This window comes from Geotrypetes seraphini, chromosome 10 (genome assembly GCF_902459505.1).
Source record: "Geotrypetes seraphini chromosome 10, aGeoSer1.1, whole genome shotgun sequence".
Classification (NCBI taxonomy): Eukaryota; Metazoa; Chordata; class Amphibia; order Gymnophiona; family Dermophiidae; genus Geotrypetes; species Geotrypetes seraphini.
Window position 1 is genome coordinate 22,236,400 of NC_047093.1, and position 23,222 is coordinate 22,259,621.

Genomic DNA, 23,222 nt, shown 5'->3' on the forward strand with positions numbered 1-23,222 from the left:
CTAAACTAACGATGACAGGAAGCTTCCCCGCAGCTGGGAGCACGTGTTGCGTCATTCGAGTATCTGACCTCGGTATCTAGTGTCAATCCCTTCCCTTAAGGCCTTTAAAAATATTAGGGTGTCCGCTTGCAACCTAAAAGTCTGTGTGGGAGTCACCACTGACAGGCAGCGCAGAGGATGTCAAATTATTTGAGTGAACGGATTCAATAAATGGTTTTTTCCTTCTTCAAAACGAAGAAAGAGGATTGCTTCTGACAGGTCTGAAATACTCAATTGGGTTTTTATTTTTATTTTAAATTTATTCTAAGGAAATGTACTGTTACTGCATGTGATGGATAAATAGGGTTACCATATGGCTCCAGAAAAAGGAGGATGGATTGAGACATCCGGGTTTTCCTTCTATTGAAAGCAATGGAAGTAAAACCCAGATGCCTCAATCCGTCTTGCTTATTTCCATTGCTTTCAATGGATGGAAAACCCGGATGTCTTAATCCATCCTCCATTTCCTGGAGCCTTATGGTAACCAGTGGCATAGTAAGGGGGGGGGGGGTAGGGGGAGCAGTATGCCCTGGGCGCCATCTTGGTGAGGTCTCTGTCTGCTCAGTTGCAGCCCGCCACTTTCTGATTAAAGATCCTCTATGTTTGTTCCATGCTACCTTGAATTATATCACCATTTTGCTCTCCACCCTCCACCCCCCTTGAGAGGGCATTCCAGGCATCCACCACCCTCGCCATAAAAAATAATTTCCTAACATTACTCCTAAGCCTACCACCCCGTAATTTCAATTTATGCCCTCTAGTTTTACAATTTTCCCTTCTCTGGAAAAGATTTGGTTCTGTATTAATCCCTTTTAAATATTTAAATGTCCCCCCTGTCCTCCTTCTTCTCTTAAATATATTCAGATCTTCCAGTCTCTTCTTGTACATCTTTTGGTTCCAACCCCTTACCATTTTTTGTCACCTTTCTTTAGACCAGTTCAAGTTTCCAAGTTTATTAAAAACTAGTCTTATAGCCCGTTACATTAACGGGTGCTAGAATATATGTGTGTGTGTCTGTCTTTATTTCTTTCTCTCTCTCTCCTTAGCCTGTTTCTGTATTTCTGTCTTTCTTTCTTTCTTTCTGTCTTTCTTTTTCCTCGGCTGTCCACCACCACCCTTTGCCTGCTCCCCACGCAGCCATAGGGAAACAGTGATTTAATTCCCAAAACTCACCAAAATATATCCACCTAAATTTCTGCACATCCCCCCATCTACTAAAACAAAACGGGACCACAATCCATTCATCTTGAGTCAGTTTCAAAATCAGAATGCTGCCTGCACTGAACTGTGAGCAAAAAAAAAAAAAAAAAATTAATGAATCAGGCAATGTGACATGAGCAGCAAAATATGTTTTTGCTGAGTGAGTTATTCACTATTAATGTATACCGTTGCTGGCTCTACAGCTGAATGTGCATTCAGATACACTAGTTATTTCCCTGTCCCTGAAGAGCTTACACGCTAAGCTTTGTACATGAAGCAATGGACGGTTAAGTGACCTGCCCAGGATTCCAAGGAACAGTGGTGGAATTTGAACCCTAGCTTCCCTGGTGCTTTAACTCTAGGCCTACTACAGAACCACTAAACTAGACCCTGAGACACTTCATCTGCGCACCACCGTGTCACTCAAGCGCCCTTTCATTGCAAAGGATGAAAAAAATTAAAGTTCAAGCCCCTCTCTTCCTTAGAAAATAACTTTCCACCATATTTCACATCACTGCTCGTACTTCTGCTGTGGGAAGGGATCGGAAAACATTTTCCACAGCAGAAGAGCAAAGAAGTGAAGAGTTATTTTAAACGCTGGAGCTCTTTAAGCTGCGGTGACGTGAAACATGGTGGAAAGCTATTTTCCAGTGAAGACATGGATCCACGTTTATAATGTACTTGAAATTTATGTTACGAAAAGCATGTATATTTCGGTCACTCCAAGAACATAACCCCTGTGAATTTCGGGGGAGTACTGCATTATTATAAAACACTGAAACCCTGGCCCTCGGAGCTACTTTTCTGTTAAAGTTTCCAGCTAAATGTTTTATTTCCTATCAAAATAAAAATTTTCTTATTTTTTTTAAGCCTAAACAATTAATAGATTTTTTAGGACCAAAGGAAGGGGCGGTTTAGTCCATTGGTTTATGACCTGACCATCGACTGTAGCGTGGAAAACCAGGGCTGTTACTCTATTTAGGATAATTTTCTTATTATAGTGGAATGTATTATTATTTCCATGTCTTGAATACATTTTTTGTGGACTAAATAATTGTTTTGTGTTTCTTATACATTCATGCATATGCATATGCTAATTTTATTTCCTATTTGTGTATATTCTGATCCTTTGTCAAGATTGTTATGCTTGACGAAAATGTAAAATTATAAATAAATAATTTAATTTAAAAAAAAACACTGACCAAATTATCTGAAATCATTCAAGAATGTAATTATTTTTTATATCAACAAGGCCAACCCCCCTCCCCACCTGCTCAAATCACGTGGTATAGCCTGCAGTGACAGTCTCCCCCTGTTATATTCCCATTCAGCCCATCTCTGCCTTGAACCGCAAGGTAATGGCGGAATAGAAATCACTAATGTAACGTAATGTAACGTATAGTTAGCAGCTTTCCTGGAAAACCGGCCCCATGACATTTATTTCCTTGTGAACTTCAACCACCTGTCATGTTCGGGTTTGGGGCTTGGGGGGGGTGCCAGGGTGGGCAGGAAACAATAGGCAGCAGGATACCGGTGTGTGTCAATAGCCCTGACCCTCCCATTCCTGAACGCTCGAGCGAGTTCCAAGCCCTCGAGTCATCAGCGCTGCAGCTTTGGAACCCGCAGACACGTTTGGGTGGGATCAGATGCAGACGCATTGAAACAACATCCAGGCGGGCATTGAAGTTTGTGAAAAAAGCCAGGTCCTGGGCAGTCCACCAGCTGTTACTGCTCGTTAACACGGCTCTTTGCAGTGCAGCACGGTATACAGACAGAGTTCAAACACAGTTAGTTAAAGAGACCCTTTTCTTCACTGCAGGATGATGGAGGGTGGCAAACTAGGGATCTTTTTCAGATAAGCCCCGCCAAAAAGTTAACCCCCGCCACAGTTTTAGCTAACACCATGCTAAGTGAATACTTGGGGAAAGTGATATACAAGGGGGGGGACAGAGCCCCCCCTTGAACCCCCCGAGTCGTTATTCAAATCATGTGAATAATTTCCTCGGAGGGCTTCAATAGTTTAATAATTTATAAGGTGGCGTGGCTTAAGTTTTCGCCCGTGCACTTTTTGCATTAGTGGTGATGGGGCTTAAGTTTTTGCCCGTGCACTTTTTGCATTAGTGGCGGGGCTTATCTGGAAAAGACCCCAAACTGGACTTTGGGGATGCAATGCTAAAAAAAATTTTTTAAAGTTCCTTCCAGTGCTCTCTTCTTTTTCCAGTTTCATATTCAGCAATGTGAAAGATGGGGGGAGGAGAGGGGAAGGGAAGGGGTAATACGCGGACCTTATAGACCTCATGGATCTAAATCCGCACGTCCTTAAAAATCTGAGGTCCATGCCACTTTTAGTCTCAGCAAAGGTTATGGCTCTGACAAACCTCCATGGCACTTTAGCTCTGACGGACCCTAATGCTTCTCCCTCCCTAGGCTGAAACTAAAAGTGACAAAACTTTTGCCCTGAGGTCCGTGCCACTTTTATTCTCAGTATAGGGAGGGAGAAGCATTAGGGTCCGTCAGAGCTAAAGTGTCACGGAGTTCTGTCAGAGCCACAACCTAGGCTGAGACTAAAAGTGGCGGGATGCCTGGTTAGTCTATTTTGTATTCTGGTTCTACTTTCTTATTATTCCACGGTTGCCTTTACTTTGTAGGTGGCTTTCCTGTTTGAAAATAAAAATTGATTATAAATAAAAAGTGGCACGGACCTCAGATTTTTAAGGACGTGTGGGTTTAGATCCGCGAGGTCCGTAAGGTCCGTGTTTTACTCCTTCCCGGAGGGGTAGTATGAACAAATCACGGAATGCCCAATTTGATTCTGCAGTGTCCAATCAGCTGGAACACTTAGGTGCCAATCTCCTAAAATAAAATTTTTAAATGCCCAAATTCATGAATTTAACGTTCTTAAGCTAATATCTCGTATTTCAGAAAGTTATGCCTCTCCGCTAATGACGATGTCCCCTTCTTATTTTAGGCAGGGAATATATCCGATCAGATTTATTCTTATTGCATGTTTTGCCTTTTTCAAGAGAGATGATACTTGGTAAATGGGTGAAGTGTCGTGTTGTTATAGATCCTAAGATATACGCATGTGCCCGTGTTTTATGTTCTCCACTGCAATGTGTAAATTGGAATTATGCTTGTGAAATTGTGAGCTGCCTTGCATAAAGGCGGATTATAAATGTTTTAAATAAATAACTCTTCAGTGTATTCATATAAATGATTCCTTTTTAACCAAAGTCATCAAAATCCTTCAAAATCTTATCAGAATAATAATCCCTCTTTGGCTTCCTGCTTTCAGCTTCTTCAGGCAGGGCATTAACTCTCCAGGGGTGATGATTGCTCAAGGAGAGGAAGCAATGATGCGTATGAGATTGCAACTCGACCGTCTTAATTCCATCAGATTAATTCTTCGGGGTCCATTTTATTGAATGTCTTAAATTGGCCTCTTTGGATCTTGCATTAGTCATCAGAACCAGCAACTAAATTGCACTCATAATTCTGGGCAAGAGAATGGGAGGGCAAAATGTAGAAGCAAGCCACCAGATTTTGTATAGGTCGCTCAAGTTTAGGTGAGAATTGCAGATCCATGTGCAATCTAATGAGGCAACAGCAATCAATTATTGAGGTTAATTAACTCTTAATCAACATCGATTACGAGTTATGCATGGACCTGGCCTATGCTCTAGCAGGGCTGCCCAAGTCCGGTCCTCGAGATCGACTGGCAGGCCAGGGTTTCTGGATATCCGCAATGAATATGCATGAGAGAGATTGGCCTGCACTGCCTTCTTGCTATGCAAATCTCTCTCATGCATGTTCATTGTGGAGATCCAGAAAACCTGGCCTGCCAATAGATCTTGAGGACCGGACTTGGGCAGCCCTGCTCCAGAGCAGTGTCTCGCAAACTCTCCGCAGCTGTGGCCTGCTACACGCGGGGCCGTGGCTGGAGGGCATCTGGAAACGCACGGACATCGACACGATGACACCACACGCACGTGCGACATCATGGCGTGGTCTTTTATTGAGCACTTCGGAAATTTCTCTTTCACCTACTACAGGATTGCATTGTGCATGTTTTGTGATAAATGAAACGTAAAGTATGTTACGGGAAAGGAAATATTATTTATGTAGTGAGGCATGAGTCAAGCGATGCTAGGATGGTATTCTCGGTTTGTAATCCTCCCAGGTCACATCCACTGTTCCAAAAAGGAACCGTTAGCAGGCAACTCATAGTCTGACTGCTACGCAAAGTTCGGTAGCTAAAAGAAGCCGTGTCATCCAGCACTAGGCCCACATCCTAGGCAATGTTCCCTCTGAGGATTGATGAGGTGTGTGCAAAAAAAAATATGCATGAGCGACAAGTTACATACTCCACAAATTTATGAGCAGGCGCGCATGCGCACTCCTATCTGCGTGTTCTGTGAGGTGTGGGTCTGTGGCCGCAGGAGTGCGCATGCGCGAGTCACCAGCCTTACTGGTATGTTCATGCTGTTCTTCGGTCTGCCCTGCTCCTTGCCTTGCCTTAGTGTATATTTAAGCTGAAAGACGTGGCAGCGGCTCCTCTCACGATCCCCAGCTGCGTCGGAAGTCCGATGCAGTCGGGGATCTTGAGAGGAGCCGCCGCTGCATCTTTCAACTTAAAATACACTAAGGCGAGCAGGGCAGACCGAAGCTTCCAAAAACATTTCAGGCGGCGGTGCGGAGCGGCGAATGGAAAAAACAAGGCTCCGAAGAGGACGCGCAGGCATGGCGTCGCCCGAGGAGAACGACAAGCGCCGGGCTCGCGCCGCTTCCGTCCCCTTTCGCGGTGCCGCGTCGGCGCTTGGCCTGAGCCACCGCCGCCGCTTCCTCTCACCTCCACCCGCGCTCGATTCCAGTCGCGCCCACTGCGTATTTTAGTGAGCGACACGGGAAAAATTATGAGCGATGCCAATGAAAATAGTGAGCGATCGCTCATGCGCTCAGCTTAGAGGGAACATTGACCCTAGGGTAGGTATGGAAAGTTCCAGATGAGTGCTAGCCTCATTGTTTGACCCCATGCTGATTTTAAAAATATATCAGGTGGGTTCTTGTTTTTAACTAAAGGCTAATTTCCAAGAACATAGTCCTGATTTTCCATCAGAAACATTGTCAGGCGCGGTGGCGTAGTAAGAGTGAGCAGCGCCCCTCACCCACCCTCTACCCCTCCCCCCTTCCCTTTCCCCACACCTTTTTCATTTCTCTGGCATGAGCAGCATGCCCACGTTGGTGTCGGCTCACTTCCTAGGTGTAGGTCGCGGAAGTGACGTCACAGAGGGCGCCTATGCTGACGCGGAGGGCGCCTATGCTGACGCGGGCAGCAACCTCGTGCCGGGGAAGTAAAAAAAGGTATGTGGGAAGACAAGAGGCACACGCGCGCAGCAAGGAGAGGAGCAGGGGGAGACAGACAGGAGGAGGGGTGCTGCGCCCTTAGAAAGACCACGCCCAGGGCAGACTCCCCCCCCTCCCCCGCACCCCTCTTACTACTCCACTGGTCAGGTGCCATTAATATAGTACAGTGTTCCCCCGTGAATTCGTGGTTCGCAAACCGCGGACTCGCTAATTCGCGGTCTGCTCCGACCACCTCCTCCTGTCGTAAAGTCGGGCCACACCAATCAGGAGCCGCGTGCCAAAGCAGCTCCTGATTGGTGTAGCCTGACTTTACGACAGGAAGAGGCGGTCGGAGCAGACCGCGAGTGATTTTCTTCACCCGCCGGTGCTCCAGCGGCCCTCTCCTGCCTCCCCTGCCTTTCGACAGGCGAAAAACATGAATTTCGGCGGAGTACTGTACCTTTTTTTACTACCCCAGCATGAGGTTGCTGCTCACGTCAGCATCAGCGCTCTCTCTGATGTCACTTCCGGGACACATGCTTAGGAAGTGATCAAATTTATTTATTCAGTTTTCTATACCATTCTCCCAGGAGAGCTCAGATTGGTTTACATGAGTTTATTCAGGTACTCAAGCATTTTTCCCTGCCTATCCTAGTGGGCTTACAATCTATGTAATGTACTTGGGGCAATGAGAGGATCAAGTAACTTACCCAGGGTCACAAGGAACAGCATGGGTTTGAACCCACAATCCCAGGATACTGAGGCTGTAGCTTTAACCACTGCTCCACACTCTTAACACCAACGTGGGCATGCTGCTCATGCCAGAGAAGTTAAAAAGGTACGGAGAAAGGGAACAGGGTGTGCGTGTGGTGGGGGAGGGGGGGAGGGACACCGCTCACTCTTAAGACCCCAATGTTGGTTAATCTAATCTAATATCTGTGTGTCGTGCATACCTGTGCAAGCTCAAGGCGACTTACAGTGTAATGAGAAAACGGATACATATGACATGGAGGGGAATTGGGGGAAGAAGGGAAAATAGAGAGGAAATAGAAAGAGAGAAGCCTGGTCAATATCAAGATAATACTGAGTGTCCATGTTGAGTTAGTTTGTTGAAGAGAATTCAGTTATCAAATAGAAGAGTCTTCAGTTTCTTCTGGTATGAGGAGTGGTTGGGTTCCGTTCCGATTGCCTCTGCGAGGTTATTCCAGGTTTTGACTCCTAGGAAGGTGAGCATGGAGTGGAATATACGCCAATATTTGAGGTTTTTTGTTGAGGGGAAGTCTAGTTGTATCTTATTGAGAGTTCTGCGAGAGGCTGACCATGCCTCGGAGAAGAGTTGGATAAGAGGAGTGGCTGAGTTTCCATAGAGTATGTGGTGTATAATACAAGATATTTTGGAATTTTATCCGAGATGAGAAGGGCAGCCAGTGAAGTTGCTTAAGGTAGGTGGAAATTGAGTCACATTTTTTCAGTTTGAATATGTGCCTTATAGCCGTGTTTTGGATAAGCTGCATTTTGTGGTCTAGGTTGGCGTTGATTCCCATATAGGCAGAGTTGAGTAATCCAGATGGGTAGAATCATCATCTGTACAATGAGGGCAAAATGGTATTGGTGAAAGTATGGTCTGATGAGTCTTAACTCTCTTACGGTGAAGAGGGATTTCTTCCAGAGGTGGGATATTTGAGGACCCATGGTTAGTGCGGTGTCTAGGATACAGCCTAGGATTTTGGAGGTTCGATCTATTGTTAGGGTGTTACCAGAATAATAATAATAATAACTTTATTTTTCTATACCGCCACAATCTTGCGACTTCTAGGCGGTTCACAAAGAAGAAGAGCTGTACAATCAGCGAATTACAGTAGATGAATACAAGGCGGTTGAAAGGAAAATTATACATAGGTTGAATTATAAGAAATTAACTATTTTACATCTTACAATTGAAAATAGTCGGACACCAGCGAGTATCAGGATACAATTATGAAAAGGGAATTTTAGCAGACAGGGAATGTGGATACCTAGTGTGAGGAAGAAATTCAGGATAAGGTGTGGAAGTTATGTATGGAGAGTGATGCTTATCGAAGTTGACTGTTGTGCGGTGTGAAAGTAGAGAACTTTGGTTTTGGAGGTATTTAACTTCAGTTTGTGGATAGTTGCCCAGGATTGGATTTTGTCTACGTTACTTGGGTTTTTTTTGTTAATATTGTCAGTTTGGTTGTCTGTTGCAGGGATAGGAAGCAGTAAGTGTTCCCACATTAACTTAGAGCAAATATTTTACAGTCTAAGGGCTCCTTTTACTAATTTGCGCTAGGGCTTAAACGCGTGGAATATCACGCGCTACATTGCTGTGCGTGCTAGACCTTAATGCCAGCATTGATCTGGTTAGTTCTAGCCGCGTAGCGCAGGGTAATATCCTGCGTGCGCTAAAAACGCTAGTGCGCCTTAGGGCTCCTTTTATCAAGGTACGCTACGGGGGTTAGCGCGTCGGACATTTCATCACGCGCTAACCCCCTCGGCAAGACAAAAAATTAACGCCTCGTCAATGGAGGCGTTAGCGACTAGCGCGGCAGGTGGTTTAACGCACGGTATTCCCTGCGTTAAACCTCTACCGCACCTTGATAAAAGGAGCCCTTAGTAAAAGGAGCCCTAATTGTTAACACTTGATCTGCAAGAATAATAATTAAAACAAAAAAAAACCTGTGGGAACTCCCCTTCTTGATGCAGCATTAGTTCTGGCCTTGCCAGGCATTAAAATTCCGTGCCATAGCACGTTAAGCCCAAAAGAACACATTTTAGTAAAAGGACCCCCCAATTAGCATATATTATTTTCCGTTAAAAATAATTTTTAAAAAATCTGCACAAATGGTGTTTGCAAATATCTCCTGGTAGTTTTTATCCCCGTGGCAAGTTTCAAAGCAAAGGCCCACACATACCTCTCTTTGAAATCTGACGCAAAATGCAGTGAGAAAACAGTTCCTGTGCTTTGCCTCCAGACCATCATCACCTGGCCGCCTGGCATAGGAAAGCCTAGTCGTCCAGCCCAGAGGTAGCTTAAGTCATCTTGGGGGTGGGTTAGGGACCCATAGAGAGGAGGACCCATGCCCATAATAAGCCCCTGTAATCCCTGCATTGATACTGAAACATGTGCACTGCCCTATACACCCCCAAAACCCTTTTTTACTGGCATATAAGTGGCTCCTGCAGCCGAACGGGCTATTGGGGTGGTAGATAAGTGGGTCTAGGGGATTCTGGAGGTGGTTTGGGGGGCTCACCGTCACCTATAAGGGAGCTGTAGTGAGGAGAAGCCGTGGCACTTTTTTTGTGAAGTTCACAGCGGTGCCCTGTAAGGTGCCCCACTATTTAGGTGGCATGTCTGGGTGTGCAGTCCATCACTTTGCAGACCCCTCCCATGTCCAACAGGGCTTGTTCTAGGCGTTTTGGACTTGGACGGAATGTTGGATGGAAATGTGGCTGAAAAATGACCCCGTTAGATCTTAATTCGGGGGTCAGATAAAGATTGATTTCAGGTCTTTCGGATGCTTTGTGGAAGGAGGGAGGGGAGGCGTCAAAAATGTCCGTTTCTTTTATTTTTTGCAAAGTTTCTCAGGAAATGTTTCAAAGCATCTGATGAAAAGAACTGCAGAACTTGCCTTCTGGCTTTTGCATTTTCAGCCACAGAGAGACCCGCTCTCGGTGATTTGCTAGAGTGCTACGTTTCCTGTACAGGATGTTTAAAGAGAAGGATTTCAAATGTTATAGTTTCACCGTCCAAACAGCTGCATCATATAACTAAGAGCAAGCCTCTATAAAGCAACATTTTAACAGCCCTCAGATCTTTGTGAGAAAGGAAGTGGATCCAATTTCAAGCATTTATTTGGAGTTACTAAATGTGCATAAGCATGTTACTCCCTTCCCCTACCTGGGTTGCAACTCTTTTACTGAGCGGAATAAGTAACTCAGATGGCTAATTAGATCTGGTACAAAAAAAACAAAACAAAACTGCAGTCGAATGTACAAGGTGCAGGAATTTATTCAATAAAAATCATAAAAACATGAATGACATACATAAAATAAATAATAATACAGTACTCCCCCGATATTCACAGGGGTTCCATTCCAGGAACCCCCGCGAATGCTGAAAAACCGCAAATACAGTTTTTAGCGGGGGAGATAGGAGAGGGCAGCCGGAGTGCTGGCGAGTAAAGGAAATCACTCGCGGTATTTTCCGACCGCCTCTTCCTGTACTAAAGTCGGGCCTCACCAATCAGGAGCTGCGTGTCAAAGCAGCTCCTGATTGGTAAGGCCCGACTTTATTGCAGGAAGAGGCGGTTGGAGCATACAGCGAGTGATTTCCTGCACTTGCAGGCGCTCCAGCTGCTCTTTCCTGCCTCTCCAGCTGTCCTCTCCTTGTCAGCGGTTCACAGTCGGAAAATACCACGAATGACCGGGATTATGAACCGCCGACTGCGATCGACCGGGGGAAAAACACTGTATATATATATGTACCCAGATGATGGTACGTAGAATATAAAAAAAAAAAAAAAAAAAACAGATTGGAAAAAGCAAACCTCCTCGAAAATAACAAAACCCCAACCATAACAAACCTAGTAATTAACTGAATCGCATACCCCATCCAACCCACTCTAAAACTTCTGAGAATGCTGATAGACAGGCTGTACCATGCAGCCACAAATCAACAAAACAATACAGAAATCATTCGCGGTCATGAGAAACCTAAGGCAAATTCGAAAATTCTTCAACAGAAAACAATTCCAGCTCATGGTCCAGTCCCTAGTCCTGGATTACTGCAACGTCCTTTATCTCCCCTGCCCCGCAACCATGATAAAACGACTACAAACAATACAAAACACAGCTCTAAGACTTATCTACTCACTGAGGAAACACGACCACATCACAACGGCTTACCTCGATTCACACTGGCTCCCAATACAAGCAAGAATACTATTCAAATTCTACTGTCTACTATTTAAAACCATAAACGGAGACTGCCCAGCCTACTTGAACAACCGACTAATTCAAACAACCACAGCCAGACATAGGAGAACCCACACTCCGTTCACGCACCCTCCAATCAGAAACGTCAAAAGAAAAAAAAGGTACGATGGCCTCCTGGCCACTCAAGCAGCAAAACTAGACTACCAGTTCTCCAATTTACTGATCACGACCCCAGACTACAAAACCTTCAGAAAAGAAATAAAAACCCGGCTATTCAAGAAATCCTTAAAGACAAACTAACACAGCGAGAATCATCTCAATCCCCAATAGCAACCCGCTCCACTCCATAATACCATGGGAAATGTCCAGATAACTCCTTATGTAATCCGCCTTGAACCGCAAGGTAATGGCGGAATAGAAATCACTAATTATAATGTAATGTAAATAAATTAAACATTACGTAAGAATTACAAGTAATTGGAAAAATTACAGTAGACTCAATTATAATTTCTGGTGGAACTCATTATGTCACATATATAAAATGGAAAGAACAATAGCTATACAACAAGGGAACTATAAGAAATTTAATAAAATTTGGGAGCCATTAACTTCTTATTTTAATGAGTAAACACCATTTTCTATTGAAATTTATACCGTTTAATGTTTGGGAGGGGGGGGAGGTATATTTTTTAATATTCATATTGGGAAAATAATAGAGGAATGATGGGAGGGGAGGGTGGTAATTTTATGTATTGTAAGATAAATTAGAAAGATTGTCAAGTGATGTGTTTAATTGTATTGTTTCACTGTTTGTCCACTTGACGTAAGATTGAAAATGAATAAAGAATTAAAAACAAAACAAAACAACAACATTACATGAGAACTTCCTATCGAAAACAACTCTGCGAGGCCATGCATTAATTGCAATAAATGACAAGAACAGTTCGATGATTAATAAAAGTTCCAGAGTAAATGAGACGTGGATTTCAGAACTTCCTGGTTCAAAAGTTCAAGTTTCAAGTTTATTCGTTATTTGATTGATCGCCTATCACAATTACTAAGCGATTTACATATACAAAGAATACATGATAAAACAATAACAATAATATAGTAAAAATATAAAAAAACATTTAATAACTAGACAAATTACAATAGGAAACACTGGGATAGAGGGGAAAGAAATACAATTTATGCTAGAAAAGGAGGGACCGTTAAGGATAAAATACAAAAGGAAAGGGGAAACAAAATATTCTTGGAAATAGTATACATAGCTGACTAAAATGAAAAAGGAGTTGTAAAGAGCACTTGGCATTTCAATTAAATATTGAAAGCGTCTTTAAAAAGAAAGCTCTTAAGTTGGCTTTTGAATTTATCAAGATTTTTCTCCTCCCTTAAATAAAGTGGGAGAGAATTCCATGTTTGTGGTGCTGTAACAGTGAAGATATATTGTCTTCGGGTATTTATGAATTTAAGAGTGGGAATGACCAATAAAAGTTGTTCATTGGAACGTAGAGTTTTTTGAGGGGAGTATGGAATTAAGACTTAAAAGCTGTGTGAGATCATGTCGGTTTCTTTGGTCTTGCAATTAGATCTGGTACTACCTTAAGAGGGCAATTCGATAACTGAGCGCCTGCAAATAGGCACCCACAGGGTACCCAGCGGGTGCCTCTCCTATAAAAGAATATATTAGGTGCCTACTTTCCTTTAGAGAATACAGCTTAACCGCGGAAATATATATTTTTTATTCAATTTTCTATACCGTTCTCCCAAGAGAGCTAAGAACGGTTTATATCAATTTAATCAGGTACTCAAGCATTTTTCCCTGTCTGTCCTGGTGGGCTCACAATCTATCTAATGCACCTGGGGTAATGAGGGGATTAAGTGACTTGCCCAGGGTCACAAGGAGCAGCGCGGGTTTGAACCCACCACCTCAGGGTGCTGAAGCTGTAGCTGAAACCACGGCACCACTCTAGAAATCGAAACGTAGAAAAAGTGATCCAAGTGTAGGACAATCCAGCCATTGTGACATCACTGATGAGGTTGGCTCTTAGGCATTAATGGAATGAGGCTTTATGACATCACAAAACCTGCTCTGGTTATCAGAGGCTGAAGCTTTTAACCACTGCGTCACACTCTCCCTAAGTGAGGAATGAAGAATTGTGCTGCCCACACAGCTGCCGTAAGTGTTTACATCTCAGGTCCAGAGACACAGGTGTATCTTGCAGTACAGTGGAACTTTAGTTTACGAGCATAATTTGGGCCTTGAGCATGCCCAGATGCTCAAGGCCCAGTCGGAGGAGAGGCACGATCTATGGGCACCGACACCTCCTGTGGGTTGGTGCTGCGTGCCGGTGCCACATTGGGGGGGGGGTAAGCTTTCAATTTGGGCGGGCGGGGATGCCAGTTCATGCGGGGGCGGGCAGGCGTTCGCAAGGGGGGCCGATGCCGGTTCACGGGGGGCAGCATTTGCGGGGGGGGAGGGCGATGCTGGTTAGTGGGCGGGGGGACTTGCAAATTGAGTCAATGCTCGGTTTACGAGTCACGATTTGCGTGAATGTTTTGTTCATCTTGCAAAACACTCGCAAACCGGTGCAAAATATCCCCTACTACTATAGCACTATTAGACCGCACGCAGCGCTATACATTAAATATGCAAGACATGGTCCCTGCTCACAGTGGCATAGCGAGGGTGAGAGATGCTGGGGCGATGGTGCCCCTCCCCCACCGATCTCCCCTGCTGCACACGCACCCCCCTTCCCTTCCCCCATACCTCTAGTTGTTCACTGCCGCAAGCAACAAGAACGTCAACGTGCTCCTCGCGACCCCCATCGTCTCTCCCGCTGACATCACTTCCTATGCGTGGCACCCGGAAGTGCATCAGCGGGAGAGATGTTGCGGTCATGAGCTGCGCATTAAAGTGGTTGCTTGCGGGGCTGCACGTGTGGCGAGGGGAGGAGTGAGAAGAGGCGGGGGTGAAGAGGAGGAGGGATGCCAGCACCCCCAACAACATGGCGCCCGGGGCAGACTGCCTCCCCCGCCCCCTTACTATGTCACTGCCTGCTCAAAAGAGCTTACAATCTTATCATGACAGGCATACAGGTCAAATGGTGAATCTATGTATGTTTAGGTATGGAATTACAAAGGGAACAATGAGTTTGTCCCCATCCACGCAGGAACTCAATTTCGACGTCCCGTCCCCATGAGTTGTGTTACTGTCCTTGTCCCTGTCTACCTTAACTGCACAAGCCTCCAATACTTATGATTTTAAAGTGTCTGAGGCTTGTGCAGATGAGGACGGAGCTTAGGCATTGGTGGAATGAGGCATTATGACATCACAATGAGCTCTAGAATGTTGCTATTAATGATTTGTTTGAGGCTTGTGCAGATGAGGACAGAGCTTGCAGGAATGGGGCAGGGGCAGGAAAAGAACTCGCGGGGACAGGACGGGAAAATGAGTTCCCGCAGGGATAGGGGGAAATTTGTCCCCATGTCATTCTCTAGAAGTGAGGGTAAGGGACTATAGAGGGAAAGGCAAACAGATTTTTGTGCTTTGTAAAGTTAGTAAGGTTAAGATTTAAACGCAGCTTAGAAGTGGGCTTTAAGCCTGGATTTGAATACTGCCAGATAGGGAGCCTGATAGTCAGGCAGTTTTTCAAGGTGTTCAGTGCAGCAAGGCAGAAGGGAGAGCCTGGGAGGAGAAAAGAACAGACAAGAGAGACTTACCAGACGCTCAGAGTTCCCGGGGCGAGGCTTAGGGACAGATAAGAGAGGAGAGATACTGAGGAGCTGCACAGTGGATAGATACACTTGTACGTCAATAAGAGTAGTTTGAGCTGTTTGTGGAAACGGACAGGGAGCCAGCGAAGTGACTTGAGGAGAGGGGTAACGTGAGCATAATGACCCTGGTGGAATACGAGCCATGCAGCAGAATTCCGGCCCGACCCCGGCCCGATTCACTTACCTGTCTTCCGACCATCCTCCGATCCGCGCATGCAAATGAGGGCAAGGCCATGCAAGTGTAGGCAGGGACGCGATTCACTAAACCTTTTTCCTATCCGACTGTGCTCGCAAAAAGCGACTGCTCAGGACCAGTCGCTGAAGCCCTTTGCAACTGCCCTGCCTTCTGCAGCCCTGCTCTCTGCCCTGTCAGCCCTGATCTCTTGCTGCCCCGAATGCCTCCTGCAGCCCCAAACTTGCCTGTCTGCCTGCCCCAGCTCTCCCACCCTTCCCTGCACTGCAAGCCCGTGGTTTTAACCCACGGGCTTAAGCGGGTTAAAACCACGTGCTCCCAAAAGTTCCTCGATCTCCAAAACGGCCCTGAGGTCCAGCAATAGCATTTTTGTAGGCTTTCTTGCGGCCCTGGCTGCGCTAAGAAGAAGAAAAAGAAAAAAAAACCCCAACTCCGACAGCACGGAAGTCCCGCGCATGCTCGGACCATCTACAGCTGGTCTGCGCTTGCGCGGGGATCGCTATAGCGCGATCCGTGCCTGCAGATGGGAGTGTTCCGCCGACCGCCCTCATCTGCATGTTAAAGTTTACTAAATTAGTCGGACCTGCCCGGACGGGCCCGATCTGGCAGGTTAGTGAATCCTGCCCTTGGTTGACATTAATTCTCACTAAGTTACAGTTATGCATTTAGGCTCTGCTTTAGAAAATTAGGGCCATATTCTGTAAATGGCACCATAAGTTAAGCCCTGGTAGATATCTAGATAGCGTCTACTGATGCCTAATTTAATTGTTTAATTGGCGTTAATCGTTGTGATAATTGACTGTGCTATTATAAACCAACTAGTATTTTAGCCCGTTACATTAACGAGTGCTAGAATATATGTCTGTGTGTCTTTATTTCTGTCTCTCTCTCCCTCCCGCTGTCTGTCTCTCTCCCTGGCCCCCTTTGTCTGTCTGTCTTTCTGTGTCTCTCTCTGCCCCTGTGTCTTTCTTCTTTTCTTTCTATCTGTCTCTCTCCCTGCCTCCTATGCAGCAGCATTTCTCTCCCACCACTTCCCTGTGCAGCAGCCACAGCAGGATTCCCTCCCCCTCCATTTCCCTCCCCCCACACCATTTCCCTGTGCAACAGCAGCGTTTCCCCTACCCCCCCCTTTCCCTTCCCGCAGTCTGGCCGGCTCCCTTAGTCCCTTACTCCCCCCCCTTCCCTTCCCGCGATCCCGACTAACCTTCCGATTCCAGCAGCGTCTCCAGCACTCTTCACACTGCTGCTTCGGGGCCTTCAGTAGAAGACCCCGAAGCAGCGTGTGTAGAATGCTGCAGACGCTGCTTGAATTGGAAGGTTTCAGGACCCGCAGCCCTTGCCGGACCCGAAGCGAGCTCTGGGTTTGTGTTTTATTTTACGCAGGCCCAGCTGGAGAAGGAGGAGAAGCCTGGGAGGCAGCAATTAAAGTCCGTTCCGGCCCCCGCTGACGTCGCCCTGGCCAGTTCACATCCTTCAGACTGCAAGAGCCGCCGCGTCCGACAGGCTCCACGCCACCGTGCGCATGCGCACTCCTACCTGCGGGTCCCTACAGCTCACGGAAAACAGGAGCATGCAGGTGGGAGTGCACATGCGCGTTTAGGGCTTTATTATACTAGATGAAAGCCTCAGCATAAAAGAGAGTGTGGGCAGTGGTTAAAGCTACAGCCTCGGAACCCCGAGGTTGTGGGTTTAAACCCCCATTGATCCTTGTGACCCTGGGCAAGTCACTTAGGCCCAAATTCTGTAACCAGCGCCTAAAGTTAGGCACCTATTTCGGAGGCGCCCAACTAGATAGGCGCCTATCGAAATTGAAGAGCAAGCTCAATTAGGCTTTTTAATCAGCACTGATTGAAACATAGGCGCCTATCAAGAAAGCGCGATTCTGTAACAAGGCGCCTCTAAAAATTTAGGCGGCCTTCCAAAAAATAGGCGCTATGCATGTCAGGCGTGGGCCTGGCTATGTGTTAAGCGCCTTCTTACAGAATCGCTGCTCTTAAGCGTGCTTCAGCGCTCGCATGGGTGCCTACCTTTTAGTTGTGTCTAGAGCTGGCTTATTTAATGGGCGCCCCCAAAATAGGTGCCGCTCAGCGTGATTCACTAAACAGCGCCCCATTGTGCTTGAATTGCACTGAACAGTGCCTATATAGGCGCCTAACTTTTGGGCACTTCTTAGAGAATTTTCCCTTTAATTCCCCCCCCCCCCCCGTTGCCCCAGATACATTAGATAGATTGTGAGCCCACCAGGACAGACAGGGAGAAATGCTTGAGTACCTGAGTGAATAAATATAAACCGTTCTGAGCTCCCTTGGGAGAACGGTATAGAAAATTGAAGAAATAAAAAGTAGGCCCTGGAATAAGAATAATAATATAATTATAACAAATTTAAAGATGTGTGGAGGACATTGATGGATTTTTGTAAAGATTAAAAATTTATTCTTCCCTGAATTAAAAAGTTTAAGACAGTAAGGGGGGAGGGGGGCGGATTAATTAAAATATATTATTTTTCATGATTATATAAGGAAGGGGGAATATTATTGTATTTTATAAGATTTAATTCTAAGATGTCAAGTGTATTTGAAAGTTAAATTGATTTATATATTTATTGTACTTGATTTCATATGTGAAATGAAAAAAGATAAAAAAAAAAAAAAGAAAAAGAATAACTTTATTTGTAGATCGCAAATACCTCGCAGTTCAATGCGGTTAACAGCAAGAAAAACTGTACAAACACAGTGATAATACAATGAGATACACTTCTCCCTCCGGATTCGCGGGGGATAGGGGCAGAGCCGGACCGCGAATGGTGAAATACCGCGAATATCTTCTGGTCCGGCTCTGACCCACCCCCGCCTCCCTCCTGCCTTCCACCCGGCATCCCGGCCTTACCTGGTGGTCTAGCAGGCTTTCGGGGCAGGAGCAATCTTCCTACGCTCCTGCCCCGTGCAGATCGCCAATAGGAAATAGCTGCCGTGAGTTCCCCTAGTCTCTCGAGACTACGACAGGAACTCCCCACAGCCATTTCCTATTGGCGATCTACACGAGGCAGGAGCATAGGAAGATCGCTCCTGCCCCGAAAGCCCGCTAGACCACCAGGTAAGGCCGGGACACCAGGGGGAAGGCTAAACTGTGAGTTTTTTTTCTTTTTTTCCCCCCAAAAATCACGAATATGTGAAGTCGCGATTGCCGAAACCGCGAATGGGGAGAAGGGAAGTGTACAGACAAATGTAGATGTTGGCTTTTCCTTATTATGGGCTCCTTTTACAAAGCTGCGTTAGGGCTTTAACGTGCGGAATAGCGCACGCTAAAATTCCGTGCGCGCTAGCTGCTACCACCTCTTCTTGAGCAGACGGTAGTTTTTTGGGAAGCGTGCACTAATCCGGTGCGTGCGTTACAAATGCTAGAGCACCTTTGTAAAAGGAGCCCTATGACCGGGGATAGCCATGCAAATGGTTACTCGTAATTGGAAAAATTGGGATCGCCTTAGTTATACTTTTTGGTGGCAAATTTATGCCTATGTTATAGGTATGAGAATATTAAAGATTGAACTAGGCCAGTTACTGGGCAGACTTGCACGGTCTGTGTCTGTGCATGGCCGTTTGGTGGAGGATGGGCAGGGGAGGGCTTCAATGGCTGGGAGGGTGTAGATGGGCTGGAGTAAGTCTTAACAGAGATTTCGGCAGTTGGAACCCAAGCACAGTACCGGGTAAAGCTTTGGATTCTCGCCCAGAAATAGCTAAGAAGAAAAAAAAAAAAAATTTAAATTGAATCAGGTTGGGCAGACTGGATGGACCATTCGGGTCTTTATCTGCCGTCATCTACTATGTTACTATGTTACTATGAACGCTGACATGTTGGGGCATAATAAGAGATTTAAATTCGTTTGGGGTCCATTGACGTCTTTTGTGGCTTTGTTATAATTGTCATTTATATATATTTTCTGTTGTTTTAGCACATAGACATCCATGGGACGGTGGTATCCTTTTTGTCTGGTTTTATTCCCTGCTTGAAATATTGGATGGGGGAGGGGTTTTATTTTTCTCTGTATTGTTATTGATGGTTTATAAGTGTTTATTATGCTTATTTATGTATATTGCTTGTTGGTTTTAAAAACTCAATAAAGAATTTTTTTAAAAAAACCACAACAATATCATCGGTGTGACAAACTAACAAATCATTGTACAAATTTGCCAAATAGGTACATTTTTAATGATTTTCTGAAATCTTGATAAGCAAAAGAGGACGTGAACAAACCCCTTAAATTCCCATTCCATTTACCCGCTTGAAAGGCTAAAGCCCTTTCCAGAAATCTCTTACACGTACAACCTTTTAAGGACGGAAAAGTGAATAACGTAATATTACGGGTTTCTACGATTCATTTCAGGCAGCACACAGTGTTTCAACAGATAATTGGGAGCCAGACCAAATATTGTTTTGTAACAAAAGCAGGTGAACTTGAAAATAATCCTCGCTTCCACAGGAGGCCAGTGTAACGTTTTGATAATAAGGTGTTACGTGATCCAATTTTTTTTTTTTTTAATCCATAAATCAAACGCACTGCCGTGTTTTGAATAACTTTCATCTTTTTGATCGTTTTCTTATAAGAACCCAAGAATCGCGCCTACGGTATGGCATCTAAAGTCCAAAGTAGGCATGGATAGAGGTGGAGATGACCTTAGGCGCCATTATTCGTGATTCTCCATAAAACTTAGGACAACTTTTACAAAGGCGCACTGGCGGTTTAATGCACGTAATAGTGCATGCTAAACCGCCGGACGCACTAGCCGCTACCGCCTCCTCTTTAGCAGGCGGTAGTTTGCCTTTAAAACCTTGGCCTATATTACTGGCACCTACGATTTTTCACAGGCGCCGGTAGCTGTGATTCTGTTGAGTGCCTAAGCGTGATTGGCACACAGCTGGCACCATTTTTCTAGGCCCTGGCCACAAAATGAGCCATTTACAGAATCCAGGCCGTAGTGGCTCAGTTCAATAGCCCGAAACATCAAAGGGAGCAGACACATGGGTGGGAATGGGGCGTGTCTTGCTCTTCCACGCATAAGTTATAGAATCTTTACTGCGCAACTGCGGTACTCAGGTGTGCCCATTTACACCAGCCATTTGGTTGGCGTAGGTGATCACGCCTAAAGTTGGGTGCAAGAATTGCAATATATACTAATATTCTATAATGGCAATTATGCGTCATGCAGATAACATAGATATAATATGATGGCGGCATAATACTAAAGAAACAGTTAATAAGCACACATTAGAACATTCGAATATCATAGATATGATGCTAATGGTGCTCCTAAGATACAATGAAACATCTTACTCTGTAGCCAGGAGCCATGTGCAGGTACATAAACGAGGTCAAAAATATTAACATTGGTGCGTCTTATCTTAGGTGTGAACACTTAAGCCATGGCAATGGCTGGAGTAAATGGCCAGGTCTAAGTGCACCAGGTAGCACACAGAATTGACAGTACAGCACCATGCCCAAGCTCCACCCTGTGGCATAGTAAAGGGGGCTGGGGGAGGACCACCCCGGATGCCATCTTGGTGGGGGCGCCGGCACCTCTCCCACACCACGCTCGCATACTTCCTTCCTCCCACCTTTTAAAATCTTCACCAGCACAAGCAACCTTTCCAGCCTACTGCTCACACCGGCCTGGCTCCCCTCTGAAATCACTTCCAGGTCGTTTGGGGCCAGGAAGTGATGTCAGAGGGATAGCCAATGCCAGAGAAGCTGCTCACACTGGTGAAGATTTAAAGAGATACAGGGGGAAGGGAGGGTATGAGTGTAGTGTGTTTGGGGGGGGATGGGAAGGAGTGGGGGTGGAGAGGAGGGTATAGGAGGACACTACCCCTTTTGAGTTACATGCTATAGCACAGAGGTAGGGAACTCCGGTCCTCGAGAGCCGTATTCCAGTTGGGTTTTCAGGATTTCCCCAATGAATATGCATTGAAAGCAGTGCATGCAAATAGATCTCATGCGTATTCATTGGGGAAATCCTGAAAACCCAACTGGAATACGGCTCTCGAGGACCGGAGTTCCCTACCCCTGCATAGCACTTAGGTGTCACTGCTTAGCACACTTAAGCAACAAAACTGACGATGGGTCCAGAGAGTAGGAAATTTGAAATTAGTAAAACTAAATGCTAATCTAATCTAATCTAATCTAAACCTTAAGTTTATATACCGCATCATCTCCATGAGAATGGAGCTCAACACGGTTTACAAGAACTTAAAATAGTGGGTAGAGAAGAAGAAAAAGGATTACATGAACTTATGTGTAAAAGGGGGGAGAGAAAGGGGGGAAGGTTAGAGCTACAATTTGCTGAAAAGCCAGGTTTTCAGTTGTTTGCGGAATAACTGAAGGGAGCTCAGGTTCCGCAGCGGGGTGGTGAGGTCGTTCCAAAGACCTGTGATTTTGAAGAGAAGGGATTTTCCCAGTTTGCCTGAATAGTGGATGCCGCGTGGAGAGGGGAAGGCTAGTTTAAGCCTTTGGCCAGTTCTGGAGGAGTCGGGACTGGAGGAGTTGAAAGACAGTGGGATAAGAGGAGGCAGGATTCTGTGAATGATCTTGAAAGCCAGGCAGGAACATTTGAAATGGATTCTGGAGATTATTGGGAGCCAATGAAGTTTGGCAAGGAGTGGGGAGGCATGGTCAGACTTGCTTAATCCCAGCACAGGCTGGCTGTGGGCCTCAAGTATCGGAGTCTACTGTGCAAAGGAGCCATCTTCACACATGATGGATTTCAAAAGTCAAGGATGCTTCATATTGAGCTGTTTTGTTAACAATTATCACAGAGGAAGTTTGTCTGGGATTATGAGCAGATTTCCTAGCGCTGGGCTCATCAACAGAATGGAAGTGAGCTTTCCTGTTGGTGACAGTGACGTTTTTCAGATGTCTTTTAGGCAAGCATTGACGAGCTGGGTCCTTCTGTAACGCCACTGAACGTTTGGTGTGAATAGATTACAGTATGCCAAGCACTGGGACTGACGGATTTCTGCTCAAAGGTTATCAGATTGTTTGCTTAATAACACTGCCACTTTCCCATGTTTTCTTGAGGGAGGGAGGGAGGGAGGTATGTTTTTATATACAGATGAGAATGAATTAACGCAAGCATAAGCATCAACTTTTCAAACAACAGAGGGTGCTAAACTCGGCACAAAATAACACATCCCTTCGGGACTCAGTGAAGGAGTTCAATCTGTTTTAGGGGTGTTCAAGCATCCACAGCACCCACTGAGCTGGCACCAATAAAGGTTAGCCTCTACTCCTAGAAAATGTCTAGATCCAGGACTCGGAGGTGAATCTTCCTGCTCTAATTTTTAGAGAATGACACAGTGACAAAATTCATCACCGTTCCCGTTCCCGCGGATAACCGCGGGAAATAATCCCATGTCATTTTTTAGTGTCTATTTCAGCCTCAGTCCTTCTACGCCAGCATTCTTCAAAGCAAAGCTTGCGGGTCAATGGTTGTGGCCATTCATACTCTGATTCTTATGTGAGCCAAGGATAATGAAGCCATTGTGACATCACTGATGTGATTGGCTCTTAGGCACTGGTGGAATGAGGCATTATGACATCACAATATCTGCTCTGGATACCAGAGACTGTCATTCTGTAGTGTCTGTTTCAACCTCAGTCCTTCTACACCATCATTCTTCAAATCAAAGCTTGCAGGTCAGTGGTTGAGGTCATTCATACTCTGAT